Genomic DNA, 13,667 nt, shown 5'->3' on the forward strand with positions numbered 1-13,667 from the left:
TCCCATTGGAATCAATGATATAATGTTAACTTTCCGCTAAAATGGGGCGTGATGCAGATTAAATGTATCTTTATGATGCCCTGTTAGTAGGCTAGGCTACGTAAAGGCATGCTGCACACACTTGGTTGGGCTTACGAGCCGGCCAAAGAGTAGTAGGCTGACGCATTAATCGTGTGCCGCCAAAGATTTTTTCCCCATCACTTGTTGTTATCAACAATCCTCTTTGGCTGCTACTATTGAGTCTTTGGCTTTATGTGGCTTTGATGCACCGTTTCTTGTCCTCAAACTGCCAGACACTTCCTAGCAGCAAATATTCTAAGAACTTTACCTCCTCCTAGTCCTCCTCCTGTAGTCGTGGAGATCAATGGTCAATTGGTGCTGTGGACACCAATGCCGACATGAGTGCGTGCACTCTGCTTTCGACATTCATTTAGGCCTACATTAGATTCCATTCTTTTCAACTGAACTCAAAGATAATGAATATAGTATGAACAAGTTATAGTATTTATACTTATAGTATTTTCTGTTTGTTATGGCTTTTATAATGTGTGTACATCTTGTGCATGCACTTCTGCGGTAGCATTTATTTCAGTTTATATCAGCTATATTTCTGAGGAATAGGCCTATATTGTGTTGCCTCAAGGCCTGCTGCACATCTTTTGAAATTTGATTTGAAATAATCAAATAGACCTACGTCTAAAGTTAAGTAGGCTAACTTGCTTTGCTTTCATTTGAATCCCAATCAAGATACACAATTGCTTAATATTGTTAATATGGACTCCTGGAAAGTTAAGAAATACAAAATAATAGAATTTTAATCATGTGATAAAATATGTGATTAATCGTGATTAACTATAGGAATTCAGCGATTAATCGTGATTAAAAAATGTAATCGTTTGACAGCACTAATTATTACCTAGAAATATGCTAACCATTCGTGCTTCAGTTCCAGACAGGTCACCAAGTTATTAAAACCTTCGGGGCTAACGCCTTTCATTTCTGCTCCAGCAGGTTGTGCGCAACAGAGTAGACGGACATAAGATACAGTCTGAGGAGTTGCAGCTTTATTCAGTTACCCGCAGTTGAAACTAAACCTAAGTTTCCCTCACAAACTCTGATTTGGTCGCTATACTGTAGCTTATTCCAAGCTGAGCCGTGGCCCGTTTATTAGCGTTTAGTCCTAAATGAAAACGATTCAAACTCTCTAGCCACTCACTCGCAATTCACTGACGTCAGGTTCACTTAAAGGAGCCACACATACTGTAGGGCTAGGCTACTGTTATGTTGTTGACTGCCGTACTATTGAGGACTATTATGAGTTCTGTCCATCATTTGGTGGTAGGTAAAATTACTGCAATAAAATTATGCTTATTAAATGCTTTCCCCAAATCACTTTTCACAATTTTTTTTCAAGAGTAATATTATCGGTTATCGTATCGGTATCGGCCACAACAAACCAATAAATATCGGTTATCGTTATCGGCACTAAAATTCCATATCGGTGCATCTCTAAGCCTGTAACTACTGTACACACACACACACACGCACGTCAAAGTCAAAGTCAAAGTCAGCTTTATTGTCAATTTCTTCACATGTTCCAGACATACAAAGAGATCGAAATTACGTTTCTCACTATCCCATGGTGAAGACAAGAAATATTTTACCAATTTAAGTCCACAGACAAACATAACATTCAAGTAAACAAAAAAGTAAGTAAATAAGTAAATAAGAGGGCACATATAATAATGAAAAAATAAGAGCAGCAAAATTTGGTTGAAATTGTGCATGGACAGTCAATAAAATACTAGTGCAAAGTCAGGCCAATAAAAGGCTTGGGTAGTTCTGTTTGACCTAAGTAATAAAGAAAGTGGCATAGTGGTGCAAGTTATGTAAGAGCAGCAGAAGTGTTGTGTTTTCAGGACAACAACACCAAGTTGTAAAGTGTACAAGTGTGCAAGTGTGCAAGTGGAGTAGTGCAGGCGGCCATTGTGGGTCCAATGTCCAGGATGTTATGTAGCTGAGGGTGGAGGGGGGAGAGGAGGGAGAGAGTTCAGCATCCTTACAGTTTGGTGTATGAAGCTGTTGGTGAGTCTGGTAGTGCGGGAGCGCAGGCTTCTGTACCTCTTCCCAGAGGGCAGTAGATCAAACAGATTGTGAGCGGGGTGACTTGAATCACTCACAATTTTGGTCGCCTTGCGGGTGAGGTGGGTGGTGTAAATGTCCTTCAGGGAGGGGAGTGAAGCACCAATGATCCTTCCAGCTGTGTTCACTATGCGCTGCAGGGCTTTCCTGTTGTATTCAGTGCAGCTTCCGCCCCACACAGCGATACAGCTGGAGAGGATGCTCTCAATGGTGCCTCGGTAGAATGTGGTCATGATGGCTGGTGGAGCACTTGCTCGCCTGAGTTTCCGCAGGAAGTACAGGCGGCGCTGAGCTCTCTTCGCCAGTGATGCAGTGTTGGTGGTCCAGGAGAGGTCTTCACTGATGTGCACCCCCAGGAATTTGGTGCTGCTCGCTCTCTCCACCACAGCACCGTCGATGGTCAGTGGCAGGTGTTGGGTGTGACCTCTCCGGAAGTCAACAACAATCTCTTTGGTCTTGCTGACGTTCAGCAGGAGGTTGTTGTCCCTGCACCACGTGGTCAGATGGTCGACCTCCAACCTGTATTGAGTCTCGTCGCCCTTGGTGATGAGACCCACCAGAGTTGTGTCGTCAGCAAATTTCACTATGTGATTGTTGCTGTAGGTTGCAGTGCAGTCATGCATCAGCAGGGTGAAGAGCAGCGGACTGAGCACGCAGCCTTGGGGGGCCCCTGTGCTCAGTGTGATGCTGCTTGAGGTATTGTTGCCAACACGTACTACTTGGGGCCTCTGACAGAGGAAGTCCAGTAGCCAGTTGCAGAGGTAGGTACTGAGTCCCAGTTTGTCCAGTTTGCAGATGAGTTGTTGTGGTATTATGGTGTTGAATGCAGAACTGAAGTCTATAAACAGCAATCTCACATATGAGTCTCTTTTTTCCAGGTGGGTGAGGGCTGGGTGGAGGGCAGAGCAGATTGCATCCTCTGTAGACCGCTTGGCTCGGTATGCAAACTGGAAGGGGTCCAGGGTGGGGGGGAGAATGGCTTTGATATGTGACATGACAAGCCGCTCAAAGCACTTCATGATGATGGGTGTCAGTGCCACAGGGCGGTAGTCATTGAAGCAGGATGGAGCAGTTTTCTTCGGCACAGGTATGATGGTGGCAGCTTTGAAACATGATGGGACGATGGCTTGCTTCAGGGAAGTGTTAAAGATGTCTGTGAAGACATCCTTAAGCTCCCCTGCGCAGTCCTTCAGCGCACGACCTGGGATGTTGTCTGGACCTGTTGCCTTACGGGTGTTGATAGCAGCAAGTGTCCTCTTCACGCTGTCGGCAGAGAGGCACAGGGGCTGCTCATGTAGAGGGGGATGGGTCTTCTGTGGGCAGGTGCTGTTTTGTGCTTCAAAGCGAGCAAAGAAGCGGTTCAGGTTGTTGAGCAGAGGGATGTTGCTCTCACAGCTCTGTGGCGCGGGCTTGTAGTCCGTGAGGGCCTGAATGCCCTGCCATAGGCTTTGTGCGTTCCTGCTGTCTTTGAAGTGGGTGGTTATCTTGTGAGTGTATTCCTTTTTTGCTTCCTTGATGTCACGGGACAGGTTGGCTCTCGCTGTTTTCATGCCAGCTTCATCCCCAGCTCTGTAGGCTTTGTCTCTGGCCCTCAGCAGCCTGAGGACATCCCCTGTCAGCCATGGCTTCCAGTTAGCCCGAGTGATGATGTCTTTTGTGTGGGTCACATCATCGATGCACTTGGTGATGTAAGAGGTTACAGTGTCTGTATACTCCTCTATGTCTGTCCGGTTGTTGTAAGTGGCTGCCTGCTTAAACATTTCCCAGTCTGTTGTGTCAAAGCAGTCTTGAAGAGCATCGGAGGTTCCCTCAGGCCACACTTTTACCTGCTTACGAACCGGTTTGTTCGCTTTTACCCTTTGTCTGTATGCGGGCATTAGCATAACAGTGATATGGTCTGAAAGTCCAATGTGGGGGAGGGGGGTGGCTTTGTATGCTCCTTTGTGTGTAGTGTAGACCAGGTCCAGGATGTTATCTCCTCTTGTTGGAAAATCAACATGCTGGTGTAGCTTTGGAAGTACAGTTTTGAGATCAGCATGGTTAAAATCTCCAGTGAAGATGGTGAAACCGTCTGGGTGTGCCGTCTGTTGTTCACTGACAGCCTGGTACAGTTCACTAAGAGCCGCGTTCTTATCGCTGTTGTTGTTGGTAGGCGGGATGTATACTGCGACTAGCAGAATCGCAGTAATTTCCCTTGGCAGGTAAAAAGGACGGCACTTTATGATCATAAACTCTGCCAGTGGTGAGCAGTGTTTGCATACTACTACAGTGTCCCGGCACCATTCGTCACGGATGTAAACACAGATTCCTCCTCCTCGTGATTTACCTCCCTTTACAATGGCCCTGTCTGCTCGATAGCATGCTAGCTGCTCCAGTTGTACAGCAGAGTCCGGAATGTTGTCATTTAACCAAGTCTCAGTGAAGACGAGCACACAGCAGTTACTTACTGTCCGGTTCGTTGATCTCAGCAGTCGTATGTGATCCATTTTGTTGTCCAGTGATCGTACATTTGCCAGGAGAATGGATGGTATGGCTGGGCGAGTTGGGCTGGCCGCTAGCCTGGCCCGGACGCCTCCGCGCTTGCCCCTCTTCTGCTTCCTCGCACACCGCTTCCGACGCTTTCTTTCCGGGGGAGGAGTAGCAGGCGAGTCCGGTGTTGTTGCAGGCCGGAGTAGTCCGAGTTCCTTTAGCGTCTCTGTTGCAAAGTCCAGAACGCTGCAAAACTTGCTTTTGCAGATGTCAATTAAAAACTGCCTGCTGTACTTGTAGTACGACGTAGTAAGACGAGACGAACACGTAAAACTTTCGGACAAACACTTTTTAAACGAACAAAACACCGTACGGTTGGGACAGAGAGAGGTCGCTGCGTGTGTACGCGCCGCCATCTTGGATCCAAAGTTTTTTACACGTACTGGCGCCTTAATGCAGGGGCTTACCTGGGCTTCAGCCCAGGGGCCTCGACCAATGAGGGGCCTCCTAATAATAATAATAATGATAATCAATAATAATAAACGGTCGTGTCCGTATTCGCGGCGTCAGTCATTAGTTTACTCTGGAGCTAGCCTACATCATTGAGCACATCGCACTGCTCTACAATGACATCGATGCAGAGGCCCCCTTTTGTCTTCTCTTCTAAAGTGTAACAAAATGTAACAAAACTTAATAAATCCCAACGGGTGTAGTAGAGGAGCTAGAGGAGAGGCTGAAACTGACTGACAAACGTACAAACTCTGGAGATAACGTGGGTTGGATTGAAGCAACGATAAACAAATGACGTGGATTCCTGTAACTGTCTATGAAAACAGAAGGCATAGCAGGTAAATCGTAGAAAATAGCCTGGCAATGAAACGGCTTTAAAAACATGTAGGCCTATTTCACTTGTCTCACTGGAGTGAACGTAGAACATGGGCTGTTGCGCAAAGAAATGAATCAGTGATCTGCATCTCCGTTCACCAAAAGCTAAGTTTGTGCTACCCCATTTGCACAAATAATATCCTATGTTATGTTTTCAGATTGTTAACGTGAGATATGTCTCCATGTTGGGCAGTGTAGTGATAATGCATAAGGTAGCCAATGTTCACGTCACATGAGCCAGCTGCTTGTTCTGTAGGCTAAAAGTATCTCTGTCCCTCCCAATGTGCGTTAGAATGGTGTGTTAAGTAGACAGAATTTCAAAAAACCTCCTGGGGAACTCCCCGACACGACAAACACATGCACTTTTGAAAAGATTGAAACGTCCATATGTGTAACGCATCTTTTAACTTAGCCTATAGTGTTGTAAAAGTTCAACGCTGTTGTTTTCATGCAGTAGGCTAGCCTTTTTGATAAACAATGTCATGGGTAGTCTGACGTGATTAAGGAGGGCTTTCTGTTCTTGTTTATGTAAAGGTTTTACATAGGCTCAATAATGATAGGCTACACTGCATGTTAGGCTATATCAACCAAAAGCGCACGTTATGTAAATAGGTGGGTCAGATCGCGGGCCGGATATCATAATTAATATTTGCGGTTTGGGGGGGGGGGGGGCTTTAAAACATATAGCCCAGGGGCCTCAGGAGGTATTAAGGCGCCCCTGCACGCATGCACGCACACAAACACATACGGGTGTGAGGACAAAAGCTCTAGACTAAGGGATATGTCTGGCTAATGGCCTCCTGGTCTTCTTAGACACCTACCCCCATGCCCCTGCACGCACGCACACACACACACACACACACACACACACACACGGGTGTGAGGACAAAGGCTCTAGACTAAGGGATATGTCTGGCTAATGGCCTCCTGGTCTTCTTAGACACCTACCCCCATGCATCTGCATATTTGTCTTTATGTAGCTAAAGCCATGGCTTGCCTTTTTTTTCTTTTCTTTCCTTTTTTACAATCCCTCCCTCTTTCTCCCCACACATTTCTTAACTCTCAGTGCCCTCTTCTTCTTCCTCTTCTTCTTCTTTTTTTTTTTTTTTTGGATCTCCCTCTCTACTCTTTCTCCCACAAACTCACAGTAATAACATGTGCCAGGAACTAAGGAAGTCAATTACCTTGCTCATGGACTCATTAGTGTCAAGAATGAACAGAGACCTGCTGCACGTACGCATGGGTGGCCTTGAGTAGCCACCTGCCCACAGACGACTGGGCTAAAAGCCCATCTTCAGGTGGACGTCAGGAGGAGAATCAGCATGAGACATGGCTCTTTCTAGAAGGCCAGTTTGCTTGATGGATCTGTTGAAAAGGGTTGCATTTACCACATGCAGACAAGACTGTGAGACCCTCACAATTGGATCACTTATATGTCCTCATTGTTTAATAATTACAGGCTCATTTGTTCAGCATGTATGCAATTAACCCTTGTGTTACACTCAAATCTTACCGACATGCTTTATCCTTGGGGTCAATTTGACCCCAGCTAAATACAACCTCAGAAAATGATTATAATTCATATTGTTACCCAGTTTTTTGTGACAGGTACTTAACAAGAGAGTAATAACCACCATCAAAAGCCCTACAAAACTCTGTTGTACCCTAACCTGACTCTCGCCAGATGAATTTTGTTCCGCCTAGCTCCACTCATCCACCTGGGATCGATCCATTCGAGTGGTGCTTCAGAAGGCTGGGCCTTATCAAAAAATCCTTGCATATGATTGGATAAGCCACTTGTCTGTCATCTATTGACCTGCTACTTCAACCACTCACATCGAAGCCAACCCGTGACGCTGAGAACAGTCTCACAGTCGCTTCTACGCTACGTCACATCTATGAAACTCCCACCCTGCGTCCTGATTGGCTCTACCGTATAATCTGGTGCCGAAATCACTCTCAACGGAACTGATCCCAGATGGATGTGAGTGGAGCTAGGCGGAACGAAATTCATCTGGCGAGAGTCAGGTTAGTTGTACCCTTCAATTGAGGAAAAGTCATGAAACATGAAGCAAAAAGTTAACCACATATTTCATGATGTTAAACATTGCTTGGGGTCAAATTGACCCCAAAGATAACAAGAGGGTTCTTGATACCTGACATGAATGGTCTATTTGTACAGTTTGGATGGATTTGGGTTCTCCCCTGCTGACTTACAGATTCAATCATGACCAGAGTTGTGCCAAAGTATGTCTTCACAAGACACCAAGATGGCAGTGGCCACTCCCTCCCTATCTACCCCTGAAACATGTTGTTTGCCCATTGCTCACTAAACATCCGTGTCCCATCTAGAGACAGGAAAACAATGGAGTGAAAATAAAGTATATCTGGAAAAAAATTATGTAGTATAGACCTCTTCAATGTTTGCAAACATCCAGAGCCTAGGTTGGGTGTGCGGGCAGCATGGGGTCAGAAAACTGACGCACTGTCCTTGTAACCCTAGGACCGAAAACCATACCTTATTAAATTAGTCTTAGCTAATGATGATTGCCTGATCCTGAGCTGATAACACAATGGATAGACGACATTAGCAAGTGGCCAGAGATTCATTGGCCTACCATCTATGGCTATCTACTGTAGTACAAGTAGGCATTGTTCTCTATGTTTCTCTGGCATTTTTCTCTGGACATTTCAGTCAATTCACACACACACAATTCAATCGGATGGAAGGCTTTCTGACCCCGATATGTGCGCGCATTTTTTTTGTGACGTGAACCGTGAAAGGGTTTATATGACATGATAGATGAAGAAAGGTATGACATGTTTTTAGCAACATTTGTGTTAGTGAATAGACCACCAGTTAGTTTCATATAGTAGATATAAGCTTATTAAGCTCTTTAGAGATGTTCTATTTTTTATTTATTTAACTGTTATAACTGCTGCAGAGCTGTAGCCTGCTTTCTCCCAAAATTGAACAGCAAATGAAAGACTTCCATGATTTTGAGAGGTGAACCACAAGAAAACAAAAACACTTAATTTGCACGCCAACAGTTACTAAGGCAGCCTATGCCTTGTGTAAAAGAGAAAGAGGGAACTGGCAGAAGGAACTGTGAAGAACAGAACTTCTTGACAAGACATGTTCCGTTGTCACAGGGAAAAATGTCAATTGAGAGCATCTGAGTTGTGTGTTCTGAATTCTGAAATCCTTGTTCTTCCAGGGCTTAAGGATGTAGAGAAGATTAAATAAAAATAAAACAAATAGGTCTTGCATATTGACATTGTAGGTCTTAAAGCATCTTTATTGATTATTGTTCTTCAAATTTTCTTAAAAATATGCTTATTTCATAATGAAATCATGACCTACTCCTTTGGAAACTCTAAGGAGTCCTCAAATCCAATTATGTGCCAGAACCTTTGCTGTTTGACTTTGATTAGGAGGTACTACTTCTCAAAAAAACATGAAAACGAAGCCTGACAGAGCCTAGAAGACAAAGAGAGAAAGAGAAAATGAAAAAAAAAAAAAAAGAAACTGTGAAATAGAAATAGCAGATCTTCTTGACGAAAAACATGCTCCGTTGTCACAGGAAAGAATGTCAATTATGAGCATCTGCTTGGTGTGTTCTGACCCTCCACCACCCTGCATCCCGCTCATTCAGCGCCTTGTTGTTGTTCTTTACGAAAATGAATTAACAGCAGCTCTAACTCATTAGGAGATGCAGTAAATTGTTTTGCTCACCAACAGAATGAGGGATAGTAAGGAAGTGTACATTTATCAGGCTTCAAATAATGCCAAAGCAGGGGGGAATGGGTGGGGGGGGGGGGGGGGGGGTTTATTAGGACTGTACTGAAGGGTAATTTATGTCCACTCTACTGTGTGTTGACAATTTGCAGGTTGTTTACATGTAGGAAATTATTCAAAGCCATTAGGTTGGTCATATTTTAACTCTTCAACGTACAGATTGAGATGTATGTGTTCTCCTGAATCCCCAGAAGTGTCTACCCGGAAGTGTCTTACTCATCAGTGCATACTCACTCATGTTCACTCAAGCTCACCTGAACATAAGCTGCTAAATATGCAAGACATCCTGCTAAATGCTCTAAATGCAGGAATGTAAAAATTAATCAATGGTCAAGACATAGCAGTTGTAGCACCACAACAGTCTTTAAACTTAACTGGTTCTCATGGAAAGGGACCAAAGCGTACCGGAAAAGACTATGACTTGCATTAGTATTACACAATTCTAATTACAAAGCCTAAGCCACAAGTTTTGGTTGATAAAACTAGTCATTTTGGCGGGTAAGTCTTTGGTAGTCTGAACACTAGTTTAATGGTTTGCTTATGTCATCTTTTATGAGCTCATCATTTGTGTCTATGGTAAAAAAAAATTACACATGATTTGACACAACCTAATCTTCGAAGGTGTCCAACTTCAAGATAATGATAACATTTTACAATGATCAACATGTGCAAAATATGGTGGTAGAAATATTTTGTATTTCATGCTCAATTCCTCCTCAACCAATGCTGTTTGAGCCTCAGCTGTAAAAGTGTACCGTACTGAGCCTGCTATAAGATTAAAGTCAGCAGAAGGGAGATATATACAGTATATTCCCATGAATCAAAATGAGACATAAAAGGAAACACTTACAGCTGGCAAAGTTCAGAACATTTCTTTTTGAAAAAAATATCTGTAGTCCTTACATCTTAAACCATTTCATCAGACTCTCTATGATAACTCAGTGAACTTAAATAGCACCCCTAATATGGCAGAAGAAGAGGAATATTATAATACTACAAGAATATTTTAGTACTGCTCAGCGTAAAATGTTGACAACTGAATCAATCACTATGCAAATGAAAACTAACATTCCATCAGTCGGTGCCTGTACCTGCTTTGCCTAATCTAAGCTCCTCTTTTTACTGGGGTTAGAGTTGAATTTACTGATTGTTTCTACTTATCCTTGCACCCGTTTTGACCTCAGTGTCCATGAAGAGGGCAATGAGCTGATCCAATCACTCTCAATATGATTTGGATCGACTAGACACCCCTTGTTTAATTGGAATCCAACATCTCACCAACACAATGATGTATGGTCCCTTGACACAAGAATGTGGTCCCTTGACACATCACTGAATGTGGACTGTGTGTGTGTGTCAATCAATCGATCATTCACTGTTAACACTTCTCCTCCCATGTTTTTGTGCAATACTTATACTTTTGCCTCGACCTTCCCATAAATGCATCTGAATGAGTAAGAAAAGCGAAGTTCACCATTCTGCGCTCCAGTGGCAAAATGTGCCATCATCCAATCATCCATCTGTGGTGTGTTTGTACGTATGATGCCATGTTTAAGGTGCAAATAGTGTCAGAAGCAGGCAGTAATTTGGCAGTGATTCTTAGCACATCTAGGCCGGAGTAAAGACTCAACCATGAAATCTGCCCTGGCTCTCAATGATCCTCCAACACTACTCACTGTACTATGCAGTGCTAATCTGTATGCAGTGCTAATATGAAACTACTGTAGTATTCTTCATGAATGTTTCCTTCCACAGCTTGTTCAATTCTACATCTATATAATGTTGCACACACATGAGCTATTTTCAAGAATTCTCAACAAATGAACCAGAGCTTTGACAAATCTGAAGAGTGTGTTGGGTGGGGTGGGGGATCCTTGTTCTTCAGGGGCCTACATGTAGCAAGAATTTAAAATATATTCTGATCTTTGACATTGACTTTTCATCAGTCTAGAATAACTACATGTATGCTGTCATTGTAGGTCTTGAGGCCTTATTATTGATTAGCTTTTAATAAAATAATGCTCATTGCATAATGGAATCATGACCTACTGCTTTGGAAACTCCAAGTATACTCCTCAAATCATATTATACACTAGAACCTTTGTTATTGGATTTAGATTAAGAGTTACTACCGCTCAAAAAAAAAACAAAAAACATTCAAACAAAACCTGGCAACCACAAAGGGCACGTAGTCTGAATATGAAACAAAATTTTTGTCCTTTTGGCCAACGCAGTTCAAGGAAGTGACAATGACTGCCAAAAATAGCATACAAAGCAGCGGGCCAGAGTTCAGTTAAGCATGCTTTTAAACGCGAGCATCTCTCTTACCCTTCTCTTGGCACAGACATGGGCACGTAATGGCATGATGCCCGTTTTCCAAACAGCAACTCGTTCTCATTCAGCTCCACACCTGTGAAGGGTCACCCAGGATGCTGATGCTGACTGGCAGGACTGTGATGTCGGTTCAGCGAGGACTCAGCCTATATTTCCCTGGGGCCTCCGTCACCTCCTGCTGTCCGGGGCCTTGCCGTGTCCCTAGATCAATGTCGATAATGAAGGAAGGATGTCCCATGTGACGGCGACACTGCACTTTACTTCTAAGAAAGCACCAGGATGTAAGGACTTTTTTTTTTGGCAGGGTGCTAGGCAGCTAACAGGAGCTGCTTAATCTGTCAGGAAGACTAGATGCAAATCACTGGCATGTTTTATGGGGTGCTGACTCCTTTCTGCAGACTGCATCTGAAGGATAGAAGCCCCTGAACTGGGAAGACTGATGAGCTTGCCATATAAGTCCTTGAGAGAGTCTCGGGTCCATGCATTTATTCTCCACTCTGACTTTACAGCTTAGTGCTTGTCAAGATGATGGGCCCAGATGAAGATGTGGACAGACTCCACTGGTGACAAGGTTGCTCTTATATTTGATTTTACTCTGCGAATGTCTTCATAATTTGCCCTGAAGTTCTTCTTATCTCAAATGATACATGCTCATTTGTGATAGCCCAACTAGAAATATGTGACCTGGGAAATATTGAACAGAAATATTGAACATCATTAGTGCATCATAATTACCATTCAAGTTGACACTTCACAGCACTTGAACTTCATTCAGTGAAATAAAAGAAACGGAAATAAATGTATTACTGGGTAATATGTGACCAGATTAGAGTTAATTCAAAGAAAAATAGAAATATTACAGACCTACTGCAACAGAAATGCCTATTTGTTATTATTTCATATTACACAGATATGGCAAATTCCTTGCTCTGATTCTTAGGGAAATATACACAAAGGATTTACTCAGTCAACCTCATCAACCTTTCCGAATAGAAAGAGACATCTGGTTGTTGTAACCCTCCTTATAAAGCCATGTCGAAACAGCTGCAGCAGTCAACAACAGCCTTGAAGAAGGTTTCAGTAATAGATATGAAGATATGGATGTGTCCGATGACATGTAAACTCCTGTGTAGTAAAGCTAACAAGAGTGGTGATTCCACCACGTTTCATAAGCTGTCCTTAGCATTCCTACCAAAATTTGGTTTTGTAACCAAAAAATACATCTGAGGCCTTATACGATCTATCTGCCAGCCAACTAGCATGTTGAAATCAATCACCACAAAGCACAGCCTTGTTTACCACCCACTCAGCAGCAAGTTGGTGGAGTTGCCGCTGTCTTTTGTAGCTAATGTGACTGTAGGGTAAGGCCTAAGATGGCACGGTTGGCACTGACCCCCACAACCCAGAAAAATTCCTGTCAGTGTTACTGACCCTCTCAGTCCTATTTCATCTTTGATCTTGACTAGCATCAAGACCTTGCACATTTCCAACAATTCAGCTTGAGGTTATAGTGAAATGTCTTAATGTATTGATGTGCTCTGACTTCTCGGGACTGGCATCTTGTGCCGCTCCTCATAGCCCGGACCAGGAAGTGGTGCCAGTACCAGCTGGGCCTGCACCCTCCCGTCATGTGCATCACAGGATACTGGCTTCTTCACTTGCCACCTGACCAGACGCACACGGAGGTGGATAAAAGCCCCCTACATCGCCCCAACCTGCTGTCTACCGTTAAATAGGAGCACTTAGGCTAGGCTTACTATTGTGTGTTCCCTGTGCATGTTCCCTATAACCTATTAAAACCAGCATATTTGTGTTTGCACAAGATTAGTCCTACTAGATTGGCCCTATTAACTGATTCCTGATTTCATGTTTTCCTGAAAATGGCAGGTATAGGTTGTGTCTGCAGGTCTTCCTGTTAGCTTTGTGTTTGCATAAATAAACATATTTATGTTCATTAGCTTTTCTATGGCTTGCTTTTTTCAGTTGTTATGAAAAATAACAAAACTACATTATACTGCTGAAGATGATAAAAATGACT

General features: G+C 43.4%; 1 long non-coding RNA gene across 1 annotated transcript in view; it reads right to left on the bottom strand.

The window, feature by feature from the left end:
* The window catches only part of LOC121724578, a 29,990-nt gene extending 17,629 nt beyond the window's left edge, over nucleotides 1-12,361 (bottom strand). The window contains exon 1 of the long non-coding RNA XR_006035239.1: nucleotides 11,624-12,361. This is a non-coding gene — a long non-coding RNA (uncharacterized LOC121724578). The remainder of the gene's footprint in view (nucleotides 1-11,623) is intronic.
* Nucleotides 12,362-13,667: the final 1,306 nt, after the last annotated feature.

The sequence above is a fragment of the Alosa sapidissima genome, chromosome 11 (genome assembly GCF_018492685.1).
Source record: "Alosa sapidissima isolate fAloSap1 chromosome 11, fAloSap1.pri, whole genome shotgun sequence".
Lineage (NCBI taxonomy): Eukaryota > Metazoa > Chordata > Actinopteri > Clupeiformes > Clupeidae > Alosa > Alosa sapidissima.